We start from the raw sequence: 25,714 nt of genomic DNA, 5'->3' as shown, positions 1-25,714 counted from the left end.
AGAGCTTGACATTGATTGGACAGCAATCACCAGTTGGCTGGACCATTGCACTGAAACTCAGATATTGCAATGGTCAGTTGGGAGGAAGGGTAAGGTCTTGCAGGCAGCTACTAAGCAAAGGGTACCCAGGGTGTGCACACCCAACAGTCACCCAGATGGATTCCAAGGTGGAGACTGGGGCATAGGCAAAGACAAACAGGAAACTTTACTCTTGTTTGGGGTACACATCGTGTCTTTCATCTCAGGAAACCCCCAAGTTTCTTTTTCTTTGACTCCACTTCTTCTTTGTTACCAAATATTGCCTGCACCTCCCCATTCACTTTAAGGTAAAAGTGAATGACAACAGCTCCCAAAAGGAATTGCTCTTAATTAGATATAATCTGTCTGTGAAATTAATACAGGTCTAAATTGAGGCCATTAGTAATTCAGTAGAAAATAGTTTGGTTTATATGAAGAAAGTCAGTAAAGATAAGGCAGGGCCTTTTCACTCTAGTTTGAAAAGGGTAATGTATTTATTAACATTGTGAGTTCTGAAGACAGATTGACCTGAATTTAAATTCAGCCTCATCACTCAGAGTGCTAACATTGGGTAAATTTCTCAATCTTTCTAAGAGCCATTTTCCATTAAAATAGAGATAAAAGTAGCTTATACCTTCTGAGGGCTACAGTGAGTGTGAAATGCTAACCACAATGCCAGACACACAGCTAACTGTTGTTATTTGTATTAGATGATAGCAGAGCTTTGTGTAAGGATAGTAATGAGCGATTCCACTAACTGAATCTGCAGACTCCATTCTGGTTTAGTCTTGGATATTGGACAATGAACCCAAAAGGAAGCAATTATTTGATTTTTATTAGATAGCATATCATATCAAACTTTGTTAGGTCAAAATTCAAAAATCTAAAAAAATGTTGGATTTTCATAATCATTTTTAAAACCCACAAATGTGTACCATATAGTAATATATGAGAAATAGCAGTTTTAATTAAACTCAACATATTTTAAAAAATACTGAAGTGATGGAACATTCTGCAAACTCCATAGGCTTTATAGTGCTCCACAATCAAGGTTTTACTGATTTTTTATTTTACTTATTCATTTTCAGAAGAGAAGGGTGGGAGAGAAACACTGGTTGGTTGCTTCTTGCATGCCCCTAACTGGGAACCTGGCCCGAAACCTAGGCATGTGTCCTGCCTGGGAATCAAATAAGCAAAGTTTGGGTTAACAGGCCAGCACTCAGTCTACTGAGCCAGTAATTTTTTAGCTTTGTGAACATGCCTGACTGCTTAGAGCCCAAGTTATGGTCAGTTAGCACTTTCATATGATTGATTTGAGATTTAAACAGCATATTCATAAGGTTCCATATACAGGGAAACACTCAATAGTTGGTGGATATTGTGATTATAACTGAGCACTTACATGGACATTATGCAGTTTCCTCAACATACCCAGACTTGGCAACAATCTGTGTAGCAACACTTTCATCCTTTATAGCACCACTTTAATTTCCTTTTCTGTTAGGATAGACTACATAAAAGTTCTGATATGTTTTCACTTGCCCAAAAAAAACATCCAACAAACCAAACCAGACAGTAAAGAACAGTCCTTGCCTATCTTTTCTCTGTTAACATTTAAAGGGCAGTGTTAATTCTCTACAGTGTGTAAGTGCTTCATTTGAGGTTTTTGTACCTGTGGATGAATAATGAATGTTAATTAATGATGACAATGACAATGGCATTGTGTGTTTTTACCTTATTGCCCTTTACCTCATTAAGCCCTTTCCTCCTGAAGTGGGTGTCCTATTATTTTATGTACTATTTTACTCCTGAAAACTTGTGCTTTGTTAAAATACAGCAGACATCTTCTTGTGTGTTACCATAGCAAATTGAATAAGAATTTACACATAAATTATTCATTACAGCCAATTTATGTAATTATTAATTCCAGCATATACTGGTGCCTGATTGCATCTCAGTGTTCATTGCTGGATCTGGAACATGTTCTGCTGAAAATAATGATCTGTCATGGCTAATCAGGATGTCCCACTAAAGGGTGAAGATGTTTAATTAATATAGGTGTAATGTAACAGTGATTGATCTAGTTTTTACAGTCTGTCAGAGCTTCTTTCTAAGGTAATCCAAAATCTAACTGATAATGAATTTAAGAGCTCACAGTGGTGTACAAGCAATCAACCTGCTTTCCAATTCAAGGGCAAGTTGGAATGTAGTTTTCCCTTGGTACCTTTCTGCAAAATAAATCAGCTCTACTTTCACTGGGAAGCTTCGCTCCCAACATCAGTTCTGGTATTTCAAGCTTTCATGCTTTATGCTCCCAATGAGCCCTTTCCTTGCATTAAAGATGCATCCTGTATTGTATGTGAATGTTCTAAGCTGCACTACTTTTCACACAGATCTCATTTTTAACTTGAAGTTAAACTGAATAAAGTTCGCAGTTGTGTTTTCCACTGTGTAGAGGATGGCTGGGGATTCAGTTCCAAAGTCCTTTGGCTGCAAAACCACGTAGTCTGAATATCCACAGAACATCACTGAAAAGATATGATCCTTATTTTGATTTGAATTTTTTGGGGGGGGTCTCTTGTAATATATGAAATCAGTCTCATATAAGTCATGTAAGTCGCAATAAGGTCAAATGTAATTTAATTTATTTTATATATTTTGAACAATATGTTTTTTGTTTTTACATGAATGCCCTTCAAAATCAAGGGTGAGATAGTATTAATTAATTATTTTAAAATCTACAGAATAAATTTATTGCCTTAGTTTTTAATCACATAAGAGGAAATAAATTAAAATGATGATGTCTCTCTTATTGAGGGCCAAGGTTGAGCTAGGCACTTTGTATATATTTGTTTTCATACTCACAATGGTGTTTAAAGTAGATAAAATATCCCCCATTTTCAAGATGAGAAAGCTGAAGCTTGAGGTCCTCATCTGGTAAATTGATGCATAGGATGTAAACTCAGATTTGCTTTATCTGTCTACTTCAGTACAGTTTATTAGAGCACATCTCTAATCCAGGGACAAAAGGCAGAGACTCTTTGAACAGCTAAACTGATTAGCTTTTTGATCTTTTCACTCTTAGATCATGGGTGAATTTTAACACATAGTTTTTATTTATTTATTTTTAATGTTTTAATTTTTTATTATTGTTTCAAGTACAGTTTTCTGCCTTTTCCCCTTACCCCTCCCCACCACCCCAGCCCTCTCCACCTCCCTCCCCTGTTTCCAATCCCCTCTTGTTATTGTCCATATGTCCTCCATAATTGTTCCTGTAAACCCTTCACCTTTTCCCCCATTATCTCCTCCCCTCTCCCCTTTTGTCACTGTCAGCCTGTTCTCAATTTCAATGTCTTTGGCAATACTTTGCTTGCTTTTTCATTTTGTTAAATTCCTGTTAATGGTGAGATCATATGGTATTTGTCTTTCACTGCCTGGCTTATTTCACTTAGCATAATGCTCTCCAGTTCCATCCCTGCTCTTGCAAAGGGTAGGATTTCCTTCTTTCTTTCTGCTGTGTAGGATTCCATCATGTAAATGTAGTATAGTTTTTTGATCCATTCATTTACTGATGGGCACTTAGGTTGCTTCTAGCACTTGGCAATTGTAAATTGTGCTGCTATGAACATTGGGGTGCACAGCTTCTTTTGGATTGGTGTTTCAGGGCTCTTGGGATATAATCCTAACAGCGGAATTGCTGGGTCAAAACACAGTTCCATATTCAGTTTTCTGAGAAAATTCCATACTGTTTACCATAGTCTTTGCACCAGTCTGCAATCCCACCAACAGTGCACTAGGGTCCCTTTTTCTCCACAACCTCTCCAACACTTGTTGTTTGTTGCTTTGTTTATGATGGCCATTCTGACCGATGTGAAGTGGTATCTCATCCTGGTTTTAATTTTATTCTTAATTTAATCTTTTAATTTAATCTTTCTGATGGCTAGTGATATTGAGCATCTTTTCATATGTCTCTGGACCTTCTGTATGTCCTCCCTGGAGAAGTGTCTGTTCAAGTCCTTTGCCCATTTTTTAATTGGGTTGCTTGTCTTCTTAAAGTGGAGTCATGTGAGTTCTTTGTATATTTTGGAGATCAAACCCTTGTCTGAGGTATCATTGGCAAATATGTTTTCCCATATGGTTGGTTCTCTTTTCATGTTAATGCCATTTTCTTTAGCCATGCAAAAGCTTTTTATTTTGATGAGATCCCATTTGTTTATTCTTTCCTTTATGTCCCTTGCTCTAGGGGACATATCAGTGAAGACGTTGCTGTGTGGAATATCTGAGATTTTTCTGCGTATGTTCTCCTCTAGGACTTTAATGGTGTCATGACTTATATTTAAGTCTTTTATCTACCTTGAATTTATTTTTGTGTATGGTGTAAGTTAACACATGGTTTTTTGAAATACACGTGGATGAAATGACTGAAGGGAAAGAGGCAGGACTTACATATACTCACTACTAATTCAGTATCAGGTTTTGATTGAATTGACTGTATGCTACAGAAGTAGGAAATTGTACTATAGTACAGGCTCATGTAGTATAGGGATGAATCATGTTAGAAGCTATACATTCATCCCATTTTACCTCCCACGCCTCCCTTACTGATACCCAAAGTATTTTCCACCCCCAAAATGCAAAAATCACTTCTAAGTCAATTGTTTTTTCTTGTTTAAAGTATCTTCCTAGAGCTTGTTAGGACTGGCATTTTCAGAAACTGTCAGTTGTCTGCCTTGAAGGCTCAGGGGCAATGGATACCTCAGTAGCTCTTTGAGGGTCCACCTTAGAAAACCACTGAAAGACAAATGCTATCATCTTTGCCCTGCAGTCCAGTCCACAGAAGCTGAAGGAGTTCTGTTCCACCTGAGAATTCATTAATGTCTTCAAGGTTAACTCCATGTGTTCCACATTCAGTTTGCCCTCGAGTTCTTCTACACCATAAATGTAACTCATGTAAGAGGAGAGGTTATGGCTATGTTTATTTATATAATCATCCTATCTACTTCTGGAACTTCATTATATGTAGTGCCATATCAGGCAATTATGGAGGTCTTTGCTAGAACTATTCAGTATAATCATTTAGTATTGCTAAACCTTGCTACAGTTTTCTCTTATTTTCACAATTTTATTGGACCTCTATAAAGCTGAGAGAAAAATTCCCAGGAGAAAGAATGTAAGATATACCTTGTGTGGAAATGAAGACTAGAATAACTAAGCAGAGTAAGAAAGTAGGTGAAAAGAGTAGACAGTCAAAACTGAAAAAGAAAAGAAAAGAAAATTAGCTCCACAAACCTGTCTCTTTATAAACATATATTTATAGCACTATTTTCAGCACAAAGACAAGGAAGATTCTTCACTATTTATTTACTAATCAATCAATAGCATAATTCTTATGCTTACCCTCTAGGAGCAACAATATATGATACCAAAAAATACTCTCTTTTAATTAGTTAAACTTTGATTTCTTGAAAACTTTAGGAACTATCCATTTGAGGATTTTACACCTATAGATTAATAAGAGGAGCAAAATAATTATATCTAATGTAGGCATATTTTAATTGTTATAAGAATCAATTAAACAATGTAGAATCAGGAACATAATTTAAAGTTACTTAACATAACATGATTGTCATATTTCTACAGCTTGAAAATGCTGTTTATTTTTGGAAGGTGACTTTAGAGATACAAGAAATGGTTTTCTCCTTCCCTTTCAAATAGGAGCTTCCTCTCCTTATACCCTGTAGTCATCAGAAAAGGAGAAATAACTGTTAAGTTGTGATATTTTGACAAAATATTAATGTCTTTCTTATTTGCATTTTTCATATAGTACATGTATAGTCAGGTTAAGATAGCACCTCTGCCTCAGGAATAAGATTCAGAATGTTATAGCAGGAATGGAAAGAAAAAGATTTAGTATTCATTTTCTGATACTCTTTAGGATTTGTTATAAAATCTTCAAGAGCCAGCTTGGATTCTAGAGAACACTTTTTCTCTCATGGTACATGAGGCAGAATTTAAGAAAAAAGACAAAGAGGAGGTAATTGGAAGAGGTTTAGTCCTCACACACAGGGGACTGAGTGACAAAGTGAAGAGGCAAAAGCAGACATTAGATGGTCAAACATGCAGCTGCTTCCACCAGGAATGAGAAGACGTGTTATGAAACACAGACTTGAAGGGCTCTGACCTTCTCTCACTTCCAGATTCTGAAGGAAGATTCCAGCACTGACAGTGGACAGCCCAAATTAATTAAGAGCATGCAATTGAGTTGCCAGTAATAGAGTTCAAGTTTGAAATTCCAAGGTCTCTGCTAATTCTTGTGTAGGTAAACAAATGTGCTTGCTATGGGGAGGGCTTCGGTAAAGGTGAGATAATGTAACAGCAGAGATAAAGCCTTATCGAGGGACAGCATAAGAATTACCCTGGGAGAGATGAAAGAAGCTGGAAGAAACTGCTACTGCTGGAGTGGAAATCTGTTCCTAGGTCAACACTGGCAGTAACAGCAGCCAAAAAAGAACAGTATTTTCTTCCTCCTCCAGCCTTGCAATCTTCTTTCATTGCCCTAGTAGGAAATCCAACTGGCAAAGATGAACTACATTTTACAAAATTCCAGCCCTAGCACCATGCAGTAAAGTGCAGAAAGGAAGGTTTGGAGAAGAAAGATTTATATATATATATATACACACACACATACATATATGTATATATACACACACACATATTTATATTTATATTTATATTTATACACACACACACACACATACACACACCATACAGAGGTTCATTTTCTGTGGCCCAGCAGTCAGAGATCTATACCTTTCGTGAACAAGTGAATCATTCATAGACAGATCACATTTGTCTCATTTTGGGAAAGAAACACCCATACTCATAGTTCCCTCTTTGGTGCTAAGGTAAGTTTGGCATCTCATTATCTCTTTTTTGTTTTTTAATTTTTGCCTTCTAGCTTTTCTAGAGTTTCAGAGATTACATATAGACAAGTATTTTATGTCCATGTATATTCCACATACTTTGCTAGGAGCCAGGGATCCAACTAATGGACATTCTAAGTGTTTTCCAAAATATTTATTGTTCATCTTATTTTAGAATATTATTTATGAGTAAAACACATTCTTTTTTTAAAAATTTTTTTAAAGATTTTATTTATTTATTTTTAGGGAGGGAAGGGAGGGGAGAGAGAGAGAGAGAGAGAGAGAGAGAGAGAAACATCAATGTGCGGTTGCTGGGGGTTATGGCCTGCAACCCAGGAATGTACCCTAGCTGGGAATTGAACCTGGGACACTTTGGTTCCCAGCCCGAGCTCAATCCACTGAGCTACTCCAGCCAGGTAAAACACATTCTTAATAACTCTTTCCCACAAAATACTACCATACCACTTTTTTTCAACATTTTTTCTTTTGTATGTGTGTGTGTGTTTTACCTTTTTTATTGTTGTTCAAGTACAGTTGTTTCCATTTCTCCCCAACCCCAGCCATCCCCATCTGCAACCCTCTATCCTACCCCTCTTTGTTTTTGTCCATGTGTCCTTTATACATGTTCCTGAAAACCCTGTTCTCCTTTTCCCCCATCATGCCCTCCCACCTCCCCTATGGTTACTGTCAGTTTGTTCTTAATTTCAATGTCTGGTTATATTTTGCTTGCTTTTTTATTTTGTTGATTAGGTTCCACTTATAGGTGAGATTTGTCTTTTAGCTCAAGGCTTATTTCACTAAGAACCCTGAAACACCAATCCAAAAGAACCTATGCACCCCAGTGTTCTTTTCAACATTTTTGATACTATTTAATTGTTTTCCAGGTTTCCTTATTTCTATGGAGAAGTCAGCTGTCCATCTTGCTGTTGCTCCTTTGAAGATAGTGTACCTTTATGCTGGCTACTATAATTTTACTTAGTTCTTAGCACTTTTTGATATGTTTAGGTTGATTTTCTTTTAATTTATTATTTTTGGAGTTTGTGGAGCTTCTTGAAGCTGGAAATGGATTTTTTTCAGTATTGTAAAATATTTGACCATTACTTATTGAAATATTTTTCTTTCTTTTCTTTTTCTGTAGGCATATTAAACACACATTATACTATTTGTTTGTGTCTTACATGTCTACTACATTCCATTGTGTTTTTTTCTGTTGTGTTTTAGTACTGATAGCGATTTTTAGCGAGTGTGCTGTGGCACGATGGTGTGCCACAAGAATTTTTAAACCATGTAATACCTGACTTAGTTGGGGGCACTAACCTCATTTCCCTTACTTTGTCAAATAAAAATAGCCAATGCAACAATAGCCACTCAGTGTGAATGAACCCACATTATACCTATTTTTGTCAGGTCAGCAAAAAATCTAATGTATTTTTTGGTGTGCTACAGAATTTTAGTAATTAGTCTGTGTGTACCATGAGATGAAAAACTTGAAAATTGTTTGTACAGATGTTTTCTATTGAGCTATCTTTTAGTTTGCTAATTCTGTTATGCTTAGTGCAATATTATACATGTTCGTTTCAGATCAGATACATTCTTTTGATTCTAGCATACACATTTGATTCTTTTTATAGGTTGCAGTTTTAATTAAAATTTTATAATTTTGTCTGTTTTCCCCATATTTTCCTCTATTTCCATATATATAAATTAATCATCTCTTTAGAAGTTCCCTGTGTGCTAATTCCAGTAACTACAATTTGTGAATTCACTTTTATTTTCTATTATTATCTTGGTTATCTGTCATATAGTCCTGTCTTTCTCTATGCCTACAGGTTTTACTGAAACTGTACATTTTGTTTACAAAGTTCTAGGTAATGTTATACTCCATCAGAGAAGATTTTTTATTTTCTCTGATAGGCTGTTAGAATGGGAGTCTGATCATCTTTATCCAACTATGGATGAACTTGAGTTGGGGCTAAGTTTCAGAGGTTAAGATTTAGCCACTGGTTCATTCAGGTACCCATGGTGGGGATGTTTAATAGAAATCCTTTGGGGATTGTCCTCCTGCTTTTAAGAGGCTTTTATCTTAGATTTTTAGTATCATACCATGCACAGCTTTTGACTTGCTACTGTTTTGATTTCTGAGAAAGAAAGGTGAGTTGGCACACTGTTGCACATTGTTGTACTGTCTCCCATATTACCCTAGTCTGGAAAGTCTAAACAGCAAGTGAGTGCTGTTCCCTTCTCTTATGGAAATGGTATACTGGTAATCTAGAAAACTGAGGATTCTGGAGCTATTGTCTATCTTACATTGAAGGATAGTTTTGAGGTCAAGCAAATAATATTTAGCTTTTGTGGTAGAAAAGCTTATGCTATGGAAAAGGGGCCTCATTTAATTAAGTACATGGAGGAGGATCCAAGATGTCCAACTAGGTATTATAAAGCCCAATAATGAGGTAGCATAAACACACCATAAAATTTTATGTATTTTTATGACCAAGTTACATGTACCCTTTTCCATTTTTCTTTACTAATGATAAGGCCTTATTCACATTAGGTTATTTTGCAGTACAAAGTCTTGCAAATTTTGTAAATACATATTTCCCATTTTAATATTGTATAGCAGTTTTGATAATTTTCTGCTTTTTGCTAGTCCTCTTGCAAAGGGGTAAAAATCATTAAAATGGCTCTTGAAGAATTTTCTGAGCTCTCACTACTCGAAGTTCTTTGTTTGGGAGAAGCGTTCAAATGTTTCCTATTATAAATTCAGTTTTGCCTGTAGTGACTATATGTGTGTGTGTGAGAGTGCATGTGCACTCACATACACAACCATGAACATTCCACTTGTAACACAATATAGTTTCCCCTTTGGGAAATTATAGCCTGTTATGGATGATAAATGAGATGATAAAATCTGACAATATTCATTTAAGATCCTAAGTGACCAAAATAATGGCAAAGGCAAAAATAGTTTAGAGGTAGAAATGGCTCATGGCCATGCTGAACCAACCCTGGTTTAAGAGTCAGGAGATCTTATTTCCAAGATCCATCTTTACCTAACTGAGCTTTAGCAAGTCAGTTAACATACTTTGTCCTTGGTTGTGAAATAAGGAGAGTGGAAGAGATGTTTTAATTACTAGTCATACAACAATCATTTTGTATGCCTACTCTATGACAGGCATTTTGTTAGGTTCTAATTTTCTTTTTTTTTTAGCTCTAAAATTTGAAGGAACTTTAAATTGGATTGGATTCTGAGGACAAGAAATATTTGTGGGCTTACATCTGTCAGCTGAAGAATGCTTCTTAGATCAAGAGGAAAAGGGAAACTGAAGATGGGCCTTGAATGATGGATGTAACATATAATAGGAGGAGAAGGGTGTGTGAGTCCAGAAGCTACCTCCCCTGCACAATATAGGAAATTAAGCTCTTAAAGGAGATTAGAATATAGCATTTTCACAAAGCTTTGATAACATACACAGCCTGTGCTACCTGGGGAGTATTCTGGTTTTATATGACACCAATGTCCATGTCCTTTGCAAATCAAATATAGAGCAAAGTGACACTATGCCTCTTACTATTATTTTTTAAAGGGCACAAATCCTAATATATACAAAAGCAAAAAGCTATTTTGAATGTTTTAAGCTCTGAACTATATAAGGATATAGCTAGTGATGGAGTTCTGACAACTTTGTTACACTTGAGGAACTTGGCATCACCACATATGAGCAGAATCAAGCTTTTATTTGGAGATATGTATACAAGTTTTGGTAAAACTTAAACATTAAAAAAAAATAGATTTTTTACATCCTGGAACAATGGCCCAATTTTCCTATAACCTTGTAGAAGAGGCCCCAGTGCTGGTAAATGCTGCTGTGACTGACTTGAAACCTGGACTGGCCACGTTTTGACATTGTCAAGGTTGAGCTGACTCCTCTAGTACCTGCTGAGATTCCAACAGCTATTCTGAGCTTGAAAAATAGTCAATAGTGCTCAAACTTGTAGCTTCAAACAGTTCCCAGTTAAAGAAGCTCTGCTGAATGGTTTGGTGGTCACTGAGGTGTGGATGTAGTTTTATGTCGGCAAGATCATAGGCAAATGTGGCATCATTGGCTATAATGTTGGAAGGCCAATCTTTAACATCTATTTCTTTTTGGTTTATTATTTTAATATTCTTGGACTATGAGTGATCAGAATGATATATGAATTAAAAAAAGGATATTTCAAAAAAATAAGCATTTGGTTAAAAACTAATTAAAAAACACTTTGGGAATATTTTTTCTAAAGGAAAATAAATCAACTATTCTTTGATGGGCATACTCAAAGTTGCTGCCTGTGCCCATATATCTGTTTAGTAAATAGAGAGTATGTATCTATCAATCTATCTATCTATCTATCTATCTATTTATCTACCTACCTATCTAATATCTATCCCTATCATCCTCTATCTATATAATTTATTAACTACCTGACCATTACATTCTTACCTATGTCTAATATTTATGTACATGTTTCTGTATTTGGTTATTCTTCATATTACATAATTATAAAAATTATCAGAGCACCCTAGGAGGATAGAATGCTGAAAGACAGAATGTAAAGTGTGTTTCTTACTACTAGAGAAGATATTTCAATTGTTATGTGCTACTCTTTGACTGAAAAAAATTGCTGGAATGAAACTTATTGCTAAAAAGAGAATGAAAATAGTCATAATTCCATAGCATTTACAATCAAGTTTCAAATAACTGTCAAAGTTTCCTTCAAATGCTAATAAATAAGTTAGTTATTCTTCTCTCATATCAAGGGACTATGCTCTATGACACACAGTAAATGCTCTGTAAAAGAAAGTTCACATACCTTTAGGATATGCCTGACTGTAAGCAAAATGGGAAAAGAAGGAATAAGAGATGAAGCATTTACTGAATTTATCATTCACTTGAAGCTTCTTTGTATCCTGGGCTCTGAGAATTTTATCAACAGAGTGAGTGAAAACAGAGCCCACCAGAGCCCTGGAAAACGTGTCTCAGAGAGCGACCTGACCTGTGGCATTTGGGACTGATTGAGGTGGTGCTAGTGCAATTTCTACAGCTTATTCTCTGAAATTTACAGATTGGGATTGGGAAAAAACAAAACAAAAAACACCACTGCCATCTCTATCAAATTGCCATATTAATCTAAATATTTTCTGGTCTTTGAATTATTTACATGTTCATCCCCTACTCCTAGCTGCTCCCAGTTAGGCCCAAGTCATAGTCAACCATCTTAGTATCTACTTCAAAATCAGGTTACTGAGCCCTGGCCAGAATGGCTCAGTTAGTTGGAGTGTTGTCTTATAAACCAAAAGGTCACGAGTTTCATTCTCAGTCAGGGAACATGCCTGGGTCTTGGATTTGGTTCCTCGTCAGAGTGCCTACAAGAGGCAACTGATCGATGTTTCTCTCCCTCTCCTTTTTCCTCCTTTCCTCTCTCTAAGCATATCCTTGGGTGAGAATATAAGTAAGTAACTAAGTAAGTAGGTAAGTAAGTAAATAGAACAGGTTACTAAAAATTAATAAACACACAGAAGTTATATCATAAAAATGTAGATCAATGAATTTTCATAAACTGAACTCTCTCCATGTAACCATAATTTAGATAAAATATATTGCCTGGACTCTAGAGATTTCCCTTGAGCCCATTCATGTTTCTGGCAACCTCATCCTCAATTTTAACCCTGTAGATTAATTCTGCCTGTTTCTGTTCAATGTGAAATTATATAGTTTGGGCTCTTTTGTACCTGGCTTCTTTTGCTGTGCGTTATGTTGCTTTGTTAATCAATTTTACAGCATGTAGTTATAAATTCTTTATTTTTAGTACTTGATTCCCATATGTGAATATGCAACAATTTACTTCTTCCAACTATTGATGGGCATTTAGGAATTTTGGAGTAGTGATTTTTGAAGGGTCACAAAGGAACCTTGCTGAAAAAATATACCTTTGCTCACAACACTTTTACTCACTGGAATTCTCCATGAAAAAAGATGGCCTCTAGCTAAACACATCAACTATAAGTTCATTCATGGGGCTTGTTCATTACTGTCTGAGCTGCTTCTCCTCCATCTCTAGCTCTCTTCCACAGTATTTCTCCTCTCTGCTTCTGCTAGCCACACTCAACTTCTTTTGTCCTTTTTTTCTCTCTGTGTGTTTTATTTTGGATAGTTTCTATTGTTAGGTCTTCGTGTTTGTTATTTTCTTTTTTCTATAGTGTCTAAACTGCTGTTTTCTCATCAACTGTATTTTTTTTATTTTTAAAAATATTTTATTTGTTTATTTTCAGAGAGAGGGAAAGGGAGGGAGAAAGAGAAGGAAAGAAACATCAATGTGTAGTTGCCTCTCACGTGGCCCCCAATGGGGACCTGGCCTGCAACCCAGACATATGCCCTCACTGGGAATCAAATTGGCAACCCTTTGGTTTGCAGCCTGTGCTCAATCTACTGAGCTACACAAGCCAGGGCTGTACTTTTTATTTAAATGCTTTTTTTTTATCTCTATGAGTACATATTAAAAATATGTTTAATTTCTTGCTTTATCATACTTATAGTGTTCTTTACCTCTAGAACATATGGCATACATTTATAATAGTTCTTTTAAAGCTTTTGTTTGGTTTTGTAATGTGCTATTCCTTATGTTTCTATAAACTCGCTGTGTCTTGTTTGTGGGTCACATTTTACTGCTTATTTGTATGCTTATTAATTTCTGATTCATTGCATGATATTGCACATTTAACATTTTAGGGTACTGGATCTTCTTTTAATTTCTTTAATATTTAGAACTTTATTCTGGGGTGCAGCTATGTTTGATCCTTTTGTGTCTTGTTTGTAAGCTTACCTAGGTAGGACAAGATAGCCTGTAATGTAGAACTTCTTTAGCTCTACTACTGAGGCAATATCCTTCCAGGGACTGTATATGATGCCCTGTGTATGAGGAGTTCTCACCACTCTGGCTGGCACATACACAAACTATTCCTTCCTGTGTATAATCTCCATTTACTCTGTTGATTTTCTAGTCTCAGTACTGTCCTCATACATAGATACAGTTAAGTGCTCAGGGGACCCAATGAAGCTCTGAAGAGTTCTGTTTGTTCATGTATCTTCCTGCTGTACAGTTTTCTGCTCTGCAGATTCTAGCCAACATGGCCTCCCAGAACCCTGTATTTTGCCTTCTCAACTCATGGAGACTGCCATGATTAGTTTGACTTCCCCCACCAGGTGTTGTAACCTGGAAAGTCTCTTCAGGCAATGAGTTGAATCACTTGTAGGACTGACCACCTCATCTGCTTTTCTCTTAGGATTACTGTCCTCTCCTGCCTATTTTCAGTCTAATGCCTAAAATGTGTCATTTGATATATTTTTTGGTATTTAATTGTTTAAAGTGGGAAGATTAGATTTCATTACTCTATCATGGCTAGAAGCAGAAGTCATCACCCTGACCTACTTTAATTTGTCAGCAAATTCTGCTCCTTATTTCTAAAGTTGAGACATATTGTTCTCTTTGTCTCTCTCACCTCATTTTTTTTTTGCTCACTTAATTCCTGGTAATTTTTATGGTCTTAATTTAATAATAATAGCTAACATTTATTGCATAGGTAATCTTCTAAGTATTCATGTGTATTATTTCATTCAATCTTCACAACAAGTCCTATAAATTTAGTGTTGTTATTATCTTCACCCTAGAGAAAGGAATAAGTCTCAAAGACACAAAGCCACTTGCTATAGGCCACATGATTAATAGGCTGCAGGCTTGAATTTGAACTTTGGTGGATTGGCTTCATCTCTTGAACACCAAGCCATTATTCTTTACCTTTTCTCTTAGACATCCATTATTCTGGAATGATTTTGGGGATACCCAAATTCTGTGTTATTTTGTTTTTTTAATATATTTCCATAACACCTAAACTTTCTAAAAATTAAAGTTGTTCCATATTAAAAACACCTATTTATTTGTCTGTATTCTCTGTCTGTATGTACTTGGAGAGCAGACACTTACCTTGGTAATTGTCACATTAATAGCATCTATAATATGAAAAGCATCAATAAGTATTTTATTGAATGAATGCATAAAGGAAAGATATCTTGATGAGGTGACAATAACTTTTATGAAGGTCATTATTAGAAAACTGATTCAGTTTTTGAGTTTGGCTAGCTAAATACTATTTTCTATATTCCTAAGAGAAGGAGTCACAGAAAAAAAATATGTTTTAGGCATGTGAGGAGAGGTTAGGAAAGGTCTGTATTTTGAATCCTTACCCTTTGAAGGTGAGCCCATCTGTATAACATAGTGGGGTCTCAAAAACTCAAGAGGAATGAAAATGGGGAGGGGCTTGAACAGAGTAGTGGTTATAAAAAAATAAGAGAATAGAGAGTTGTTGAATAAACAACACTTTCTCACTTTGCCAAAAGCTGGCTGCTAACTAAAAATGAGTCCTTTATCACATCCTATTCAAAATGTATAATCTCTTAAGGTTGGAAGTCATTTGGCTTCTTGGACACAAGTAGATAGCTATTTTATTGGTCTAAATAAATTACTTAGACAATAAAGTTGCCTTTTAGTGTCAGAGAAAATTGGCATTCTTTTGAGAATGCTTGACCTTCTTTCCTATGATGTAGAGAGCATAGAATGAGCAAACATAGCCAAATTTGAAAGTGACTGTATTTCACATTTTATAGTAAGCTTTTAAGATAATGGTTATTGATTATCATGGCCTTTTCCCTTCTTATCCAGACTACACCAGAATTAGAAGTTATTATGAATATTACTTTTACCTTTTCTGATCTAAATATTATTTGTTTATGTTGTTCTCCCTTTTAGTTTACAAAAAACCCCACCACCTTTCTTATGCATTATTCCATCTAAACAAAACAGCAAGAGAGTGGGAATTGGGCAGTATTTAGTACCTTAATCTACATTTTGGGCTCAAATGTCTCTCTGTATAAAATGACTATATCCTTCCTAAATATTGCAATTCCATATTGGTTTTCATTTTGTGCTATGAAAACTTAGCACTTTACAGAGGCACCATAAAGGGAAATATGAGAGGTAGGGCAGGGGAGACCAAGCAGAGCTATAGGACCCTCACCTTTAGACTAAGAATGATTTGCTTCTTCTTTTTTTTTTCTGTGAAGGAGGATTTGCATTAAACCATCCTCACTCCCTCCCCTGGTACCGTTATAATGAACTGACCTGAAAATAAGTGTGTTAAGTGGCCATAGAACATAAAGACACTAATTAGTTCACTTGGGGATCAAATCCATGATAACAGACTTATTCATGCTTTTCTGTATCCCCAAAACTATTCAGATAAAAGCAAAGGGGGAAAATAAATCTGTCATATATATGACAATCCTCAAGAAGAAACACTTTAAGTTTCAAATATGATCTGGTTGATTCTGTCACAGGAAAAGAATCACCACTAGATAAGAATAAGTAATAACTGAGTCTGAACCCATAGCAAATAATGTTTCACAGCCAAAGAAATGCAAATAGCCAATAAACATTAAAAAGGTTTAGCCTTTCTGATGATCAAAGGAATTTATAGTAATATTATGAGACACTATTTTAGATTTTTTAAAAAATTATATACAGTGATGATGGAGGAAGGCTGAAATCATCTCTTCATACACTGTTGGTGGCAGTACACATTAGTAAATATTTCTAGAGAGCAATTTGGCATTATGTGAGAGCCTTAAACCTATTCTTGTACTTTGACCAATATATTCTATTTCCAGAACCATCCTGAGGATATAATTGCAGATATGGCAAGGGTATTCATTCAAGTTTTATTTTGGTGGTATATATTTACTTAGGCTCTCTTCCTTTATAAGCAAGTGTTGTAAGCGTACCATCACATTATTAGGGGTTGTTGTAAAACTACAAAGCTAAGTAAGGAAAACAGAAGGACTTGCCTAGACAGGTCTAAGTGAGAGTGGCATATAGTTTAGAATCAAGGGTAGGGGAGGAGGTCACTCAGGATGTGTTGAAGTTCCTCCAAGAGTACCATTTGTCCCATCCTTGGCAACATGTACCCTTTGCCCTTTCATCTCACAAGCTAATGAAACTGGAAAAGACGGGATTTGTGCTGCCCATCACTAGCAGACCCAATAAGCAGAGACACAGATTGAATCTTTATGGGCGCTTTATTCAGATGGTCAGCAATCTGAGAAGATGGTGGGCTATGTACCCTAACAGATCGTCTTACATTTCCTTTCAATTTGGCCTTTTTGATAAGGAGAAAACAGTGTAAGTAAGGGATTTGGAATTCCAGAAAAAGGTTATTCAGATAAAAGATGCAGTCTGGTAATTTCCCTAACATCCTTGTATCCATTGACTGGTGATTTTTTTTAAATCTGGGTCCTGTGTCCTGTGTCCTGGGTGTTTTTTTTTTTAAACTGTGACCTGGTAAGGGGGATGTCTCTCCCTGGAACACAATGGCTCAGATACCACCCTAATTGTTTATGGTCTCTTCCAGAGCACAAAGGTTGACTTACTTGTGGTCTCCTGGAGTCAGGGTGTACCGTACCTTCAGTTCTGAAACAATAGCTTTTTACATATATTAACTATTAAGCTTATTAACTATTACCTAAAACAAAAAATTTCCAGCTCTTGAGTTCCCCCATCACTAACATTTTGGTTAAATTGCTCTGTCTTTGTTTATTGATGCTCCTGACTTGCCTGAATCTTTTTCATGCTACCTTATGACTACTGCTCTTGATTCAGCTTATTCCTTTCTCTCTATATTTGGCTTTTGCCTCCACAAGGAGACTTGGACTTCTTTAAATGTCTTTTATACACCTTCTCCAAAAAAAAAAAAAAAGCTTTTGCCAGAGACCTTATTAACTATTGTCCTGTCCATAGGTTTGTTGTTCTTTTGTCTAGTAGCCAATACTGCTCCAAGCAGACCTCACTTGCAAAGAGGGCCACATGGCTTGGTTTCTATGGGATGGGCTGTGAGTGTGCCTGACACTAAGAAAAAAACATATTCCTACCCAAACCACAGTATTATTGGTGAAAGCCCAAATGGAAAACCAGTTATACAAAAATAGGGGAATTGGCACTTATATTACATGCACAAATTATAATGTTATCAACTGTTAAATGTTTTGATGACATTGTGATTAAGAGAAAACATGCATGATAAAATTTAAAGTGAAAAAGTATTCAAAACTATATATACTAGATAGTGTCATTTTCAGAAAAAAAATATGTTTTCTATTCAATGTCTTCACAGTCTACTTTTATAATAATGATGCCACTTAATAAAATAAAAGTAAAGAGGCTTATTTGAAAAATGAAAACTTTTAAATCAAATAAAAGACATGTTTATGGTATTGCCCATGAGACATGTTTTCCTGTTATGCTTATGTTCATGCAGGAAGAAGCTGAGAGTCATTAACTTACCTAGCATAGTATATCCCTCAGGGAAATGACTGTATGTTCAGAGTTCTTCTATGTTACTGTATGGTTCTTTTCTCTAAAATGTTAGGAGGAACTTGTTTTTTATTTCTTGTCCACTCCCAGACAAGTCTCCTTATCATTTTCCCACCAAATACCATTGAATAACCATAGTGATAGAAAATGTTTTTATATTTGTCCTTTAGAAAAGTACTACATTTGTCATTTTTCACAAACTTTCTCCATACTTCTTAATAGGGTAAAAAATAAGCAACAAAATAAATATAGAGCCAACAACATGTCTGTGTGACTCGCATTTAAAGATCACAGGAAACAAACCCCAAAACCATCTACTCATTTGTGTATATCTGACACATCCCCCTTGGTAGATGGTGAGCTTTTGGACCTACAAGCAGCACGTGACTCTCTCTCATTTTTTAATGTAGCATAAGAAGCCTTTAATTTGTCCAAAAATTTCTATCTCATACTCCTTTATGACAAGATTAATATCCTGAGACTATATTAATATGCATTTGCAGAAGAGCAGTTGATATGGACCCCAGCTTGTGTGGTCCTCGACATTGTGGATGTGATGTGAGACATTCACATGGACTACCGAGTCCTGTGGAGGAAAAGGGTGGGCAGCTTCGCTGTCAAGGGGATCCAAAAGCCATGGCCTCTGCCATGACAGGCCTTTATTTGTATATCTGGGCACATTACAGGATGGTCCTCATTTACTATGCACAGGTTCGCTTTAGGTGGTTACACTTTACAGAAAAACAAAGGAGATGCTGCTGCTAATCACATCACAGAAGAAGGATATTTGCAAATGAAAAGGGAAAAGTAGCTGAATCGGTTACAGTCCATACTGGGGGGGTTTTAGCTTGGATTTTAGGAAGTTACAGTAAGCACTTGCTGTCTCAATTCAGGGTGAGGAAGTTTTATCAAAAGCAAGTCTCAAAGGGGCCTCGATACATTGCAGGCCTGATTCCCCATGGGAGAACCTATCCATGGGCATGTGTCCTGTGCATCTCTGAGTGGGATCTGGGCCCACACCACGCAGAATGGTCTCCTACAAGCAATCTAGAGGCAAATTACCTTTCATGCAGGGACATCCCAGTTCAGGACAGTGAGGAATGGACTCATCATGGTTGTAGTAAATATATAGTTCTTAGGAAAATTATTGTTTTCACTGGCTTCTTTTTGTCACAATCAGGAGAAAAACAGACATGAACATTTGGGGATAATTTACAGTATTCTTTATACTTAAGCCTATATTCAAGTACTTAAGTTTACAGTTAAGTTTGAGGGTAGTAAAAGAAAACACACACACACATTTCACACACACATATACAGTTGACCCTTAAATAACATGGAGGTTAGGGGCACTGATCCCCATGCAGTTGCAATTCTCTTATAACTTTTGGCTCCTCCCAAACTTATCTATAGTATCAGGTATTTGTTCCATGAAATCCGTAGATACCAAATCTGTGGGTGCTCATGCCCCTTATGTGTTATAAATTCTCATAGAACAATGCACACAGTTGGCCCTCATCATCCATGGGTTCCCAAGTATAGTTCAAAAACATTGTTTTTAATCTACTGTTAGAAACCTGGGCACATGGAGGGCCAACTATATATTAATTGAAAAAAAATCTGTGTATAACTGGACCCATGCATTTCAAGCTCATGTTAGAGATTAAATATATACAGACATTAAAATTTACTTTCCAATCTTATTTTGATACAGGAAATTTATCCTTGAATAAAGAATAAGGACAAAGTATTTAGTTATATGGCATAGAGAAAGGGATGAATGGAAAAAAAAAGGAATATGATGATGATATAACATCACTTACATTGATTGTCTTCAATCATATTTTGATTTTACAGATTTGGCCCCTGAGTGATTTTGGACTTCTATATGATAGCTCTAAGGGCCACAGATTTTCTGATGATTAGCAAGCATTTAGTCTTTTCATTTGATTATTGTCTTCTATTCAAGTGAGTTTATTATTGTCACTGAAACCATGTACTTACTAATAAACTATTTGCTACTTAGTTTGTTATTTTTAATTGTTAAATGAAAGAATAGGTAATATACAATTTGCATACTATATTAATTCAAAACATATGGATAAAAGTAATCCACAATAGATAATCTAAATTTTATAAGAGATGTGAAGTATTTTTAGGAGGAAACCTGGATGACAACCTCAATATGAATTTTTAGCTTTATAGGTATAATGAAAAGTAATCTCCTCATGAATATGCTTTATACTTTAGCTACATTTTCAATTCAGAGTAGCAAACTAGTTTTCTAAGTCCAAACCAACTATAAATACAAAGAGTTCAACCTAATAAAAAGCTCCTAAATCACAAGCTTGGCTCACTCATTAGAAATTAAGAAAGTTTCAGTGAGGCCATAAAGCATTCCTTTTTAAATCAATTTTAAGTGAGTTCTGACTTAGACTATACATAGAATATTAAATGTATAGGAAAATAAAATATTTGGAGTCTACTACAATTAACAGTGATACATTATAAAAATCTATTTCATCATCTTAGCAATACAATGATCTATGATTCCCAAATATAGGCATTAATACTATATCTTGGTCCATTGAAATGATAAAAGGAAAGCAATGCACCTGTTTCAAATCTAAAGCTACCATTTCCTAAATTATATTTAAAGCTGAAGATGGCAGTGTGCAAGAGGCTTACTCTCTTTAATATAGCGGCATGAAGAATTTAGAAATATGGTGCCAGGACTGAAGTCAAGTCTTCTGACTCCAAAGCTATCTCTCTTTCTACAGTTGACACTCTGCCTTCTTTACTCACTTTGAGATAACCTCATGACTGTCCATATTCAGGCTTCATTATGGGAGAAATAGGCTCTTGTGCTATTTACAAAGATTCTCATTTAACTCTAATGACCTGAGATTTTGAGACAGTTGTACAATTGGCCTATAACTTTGACAGCCAGAAATACCATGTTACCTCAGAAACATAGTAACTATAAAGGAATATGTTGATGTTGTGACCCATTAAAAGAGGAGACAAGCTTATTTAAATAAACAAATCAGTAATAAAGTTCTCAAATAGGAATTTGCTAAATATAATTTATAATTCAAATCCTTTTTTGGTGATCTGCATATTTAAATTATAAATACATATAAAGAGCTAAATTTTCTACTAATCTGGGGTAGACTTTGGATGATACATTAATATGAGTTTTTGAAACTTTTGTTTTAGGTTTGACACAGGGTTCAAACCCAGGGTTTGCCCCCAGTGCTGTGCCAATCCTATTTTGATCCCCTTTCAAATGCCATCATCCACTGAACTAGAAGTGGGCATTTTCAGATCAGCAAACTTCATAGAGGGTTGGGGACGGACTCTGTACAAGCGGTCATCATGTGACTCTTTTTATATAGTCTCGGCAAATAGTACATAATAGATTATAGAAAAAGTGAATTTTTATAGATGGAAAGACTTTAGAAATTATATGATTTCCTTTTTTACAGTTAAGAAAACTGAAGCCCACAACAAATGAATGGTTCTGTCAAGATCAAAAAGTGAATGGAAAAACTGATGCTAGGGCCAATTTCCTGATGTTCTTTGTACAGAGGAGAAGAAGTTGTATTTCTTGCTTTAGAGAAGATGACTTTTTTTTTTCTAAAATGAGACCACATAGAATCAAATGTATATGGGTAATAATACAATAGCTAATTGTATTAAGTTATATTCTGGGAGAAGCACCTGTCAAAATAGGATGAAATACCCAGGATATTTACTGAGAATAATACCAATAAAAGATATAGAAGAGGGAGTGAAGAAGGAATGGAGGGCCTTTTTAGATCACAATGCAGGTCAGACCTATGAAGGATATAGGGCAGGAAAGAAGATTAGGTAGGAAGAGTCTAAGACTGCAGTAATTCGAAGAAATTTTCAACTAGGCTGTTGGAGAGTACTTGAGCCAAATTCTTCCACTAAAGGAGCTCCATGTTTTGTGGGTATAACTCATTAGTATCATTGCTGTGTTCAATCATTGGAGCAGCTGTCGGGAAGCCTGGCATTAGTGCAGACTCAGTGGATCCTGAAGGCAGCAGCTGAGCTGTCAGTCAGTTACACAGTCTGCAGGAGTAAACCTGGGTGGTGTATATGCATGGCTATCATACTGATTGGGGACTTACCTATGTACTAGGTGCTGTAATTAAATATTTATGTGAATTATCTCACTTCATCATTAGGAAAACTCTATGGTATGGATGTTAGTATTTGTATTTTACAAATGAAAAAATGAGACTGAGAAAAAGTTAATATCATGCAAGATTACATATTTGGTAAATGATAGAATTCCTTTTGAAAAGTGTGTAGTTCTACACATGCACTTACACCCTGACACCACACTATCCTATCTACTATTGCTATGAAATTATGCATAAAGAATAGGACCCCAGTGTTTAGTATCCTATATCTATTAGTATTAACTCACACCCAATTAATCAGAGAACAACAAATATACTATATTTAGTAGTTAATGGTTTCCCAGCTTGTATCAAATTTGATGACTAGAATTAAAAGCAAAGGACCCCACAAAATTGTTTTGGTGTGCTACACTCCATGTTTCCATATGAAAGTTGAAGAAAATCCTGCTCTTTCAGAGACTGTAAGCTTCTATTGTCATCTGCATCCAAACCACATGTAGCTAGCTGTTAAGTATCCCTAGATAAAAGTAATTACACAGTTTGAGATTACAGTGAGAATGTTCATCCATTTTCTTCCATTTATTTCTATCTCTTCTGCCTTGTGTATAGTTAGAAATTAAGAAATGGGTGCTAAAAGTGATTCTAAAATATATTTCACATTTAAATCAAAATAGTATTTTAGAAATAGACAACTTCCTGAGGAAATACAGTCACATAAGAAACAGTTTAGAAAATGAAAAGATCATGGAAGAAACCTAATGAAAAAAACAGAAAAAGAAAAAAACTACAAATAACAAATTTTCAAAATCTAAATACCCACATAGACCATTTTAATATCAAGTGATCTATAAATTACATTGAAAAATATATGGGTGATTTGTTTCAAATTTTGTGTGGAAGCAAAGGAAGATTTGCAAATATATGTAACAAAAGCAACTAAAATAAATGGTGGACATCTGTAATGGTGTCAAGAATAAAAATGAAATAAAATACTTTTTAAAAAAGCAACTAGCTCAGGCATTAATCATAGTGATCCTGATACCAAACCATTTCACATGATAGATCATAAATTTCGGGCTGTGTAAGGAAGTGATCTGCCAAGCAGAATTTGGTTACTGAAATAGGAAGCACTACAGGGGTGGGGTGATGTAAGGGGGAAACATGGGATAAAATAAAAGGAAGGGATTCTTTTTTAATAAATATGTGAAATATTTAATATTTATGTGACCATCAATCATGGTTAGGCAGTAATGATCAAACAATAGATAACATTCAAAGAACTCTGAGGGCTTATGCTGAGTCAGGGTCAGATAGATCGAGTGTTGCCAAGGGCCATAAAACTTTGGGAAACAAACTAATTTTCTGTTTGGACCCTTATCATTTAAATTGAGGGTATTCTTAGCCAGGCAGGTTTCACAGGATTTTATGCATTCTTTCTTAAGCCTGATTCACCACAGAAACCGCCCATTCCAGCACAAGGCCACATTCAACTCTGGCATTGTATTAGGCTTAATTCAAGTGGGGGTTGTGGGCAGCCAAGAGATTTGGAGACTTTTTACAAATAGAATAAGGACTCAGGCTATGACAAAGCTGAGGGGTCAGGGTCCATCACCCCTTTTCCATAGTCCCCTAAATCCTTCCCTGGTGGCCCCTTCATGCCTATGCCTGTCTTGGGTTGTGCCTCCCTTGAGGAATCTTACCTGTCATTGGCCAACCTGTCTTCTGTCCAGGACAAGCAGGGTGAAGTATAAGAGCAGAGGCTACACCCCTGCCAGGAGGATAAACTTTGTCTCTTCAGCGGCTTATGGTCCCAAGGACTTTTTACTCAGCCTTATCCATGGGGGGTTACAGCTTCTGAAACCAGGCAGGGTGTTTCCCAATAGATTATAGTATGTGATCTTTGTAATATATTGCTGAATTCAGCTTGCTAATATTTTGTTGAAGATGGTAACTTCTGTGTTCATCAGGAATATTGACCTAGAATTTTTTTGTAATGTCTGTTATGTTTAGGAATCAGGATAATTCTGGGCTCATAAAATGAGCATGGAAGGCTTCCCTGCCTCTTGTATTTTTTGTACTAGTTTGAAAATGGTGTTTGTTAGTTCTTTTTTAAATGTTTGGTAAAATTCACCTGTGAAGCCATCAGGTATAGGACTTTTGTTTGTTGAGATTTTTTTGATTACTGAATTGATTTCAACTGGTCAATATTGTTGTTTGTTTTTTGTGGAAAAAGAAAACATTGCTAACAGATTCAAGTTTACTTGTCTTTTCCACTTTCAAGTATTTCTTGCAAATAAGCAAACAAACAAAAAAGGTAAGAGCCCTTCTAAGGTAAGTTGGGCTACTAGTGACTTTATCAACCTAATGAAGTAAACAGGTTTTCCTGTTCTTTTTTCCACCAAGGAGAAGTAAGACTTGTTTGTAAAAGGAGGAGAAATGAAATTTTTAGCAACAGAATCTTTCTACCTACATCTCCACACATCCCTTCATTCCCAGACATGTAGGGTTCATATTATTAGTTTTTAACAGAGTTCTAAATTGGAATTTTGATTCATGGACCCCAAGCTTCAGTCCTAAAGAAGCTCTCATAATCATAGGTTGTAGGCTTATATGAAAAGATAAAATGAGATAAAAAGCACATGAAACATTATTTGCTATAAAATTATACAATATAATACCAAAAATTTTGTCAACTTTAGAATGCTATGATTATTTTCATTATTCTTAGTTTTGTGGCATGTGACTAGCTGGATATCCAAACATACAATAATGAAAACCTTTCCTATAAAGACTAGTACTGATGTTTACATTTGAGGACACATGAGCATAAATTACCAGTTTTGGTTTAGAGTTTTAATGAAAAAGAATGATTATAATGGAAGTTCCTTTAAAATATAAGTCCTAATTTAAACAGGTGAGCCTTTGGGGTTCTTTTGAATATATTCCCAAAAGTAGGATCACTGTATCAAAAGTAGATCCATTTTTAATTTTTTAAGATATCTCTATATTGCTTTCCACAATGGCTGCACCAACCTATATTCCCACCAACAGTGAAAAAGGGTTTCCCTTTCTCCACATCCTCTCCAGCACTTGTTGCTCATGCACTAATTCAGTAGAACATAAGCACCCCTATGTTCATCACAG

The 25,714-nt window shown here is 35.6% G+C and overlaps 1 pseudogene; it reads left to right on the top strand.

The window, feature by feature from the left end:
* The first annotated feature begins 10,753 nt into the window (after nucleotides 1–10,753).
* Nucleotides 10,754–11,121, top strand: LOC123821457 (annotated as a pseudogene).
* Nucleotides 11,122–25,714: the final 14,593 nt, after the last annotated feature.

This window comes from Phyllostomus hastatus, unplaced genomic scaffold, assembly GCF_019186645.2.
Source record: "Phyllostomus hastatus isolate PE091 unplaced genomic scaffold, TTU_PhHast_1.1 phas_contig_40, whole genome shotgun sequence".
NCBI lineage: Eukaryota > Metazoa > Chordata > Mammalia > Chiroptera > Phyllostomidae > Phyllostomus > Phyllostomus hastatus.
Note: the sequence above shows the minus strand (reverse complement) of the source record. Positions and strands in the feature narration are given on the sequence as shown.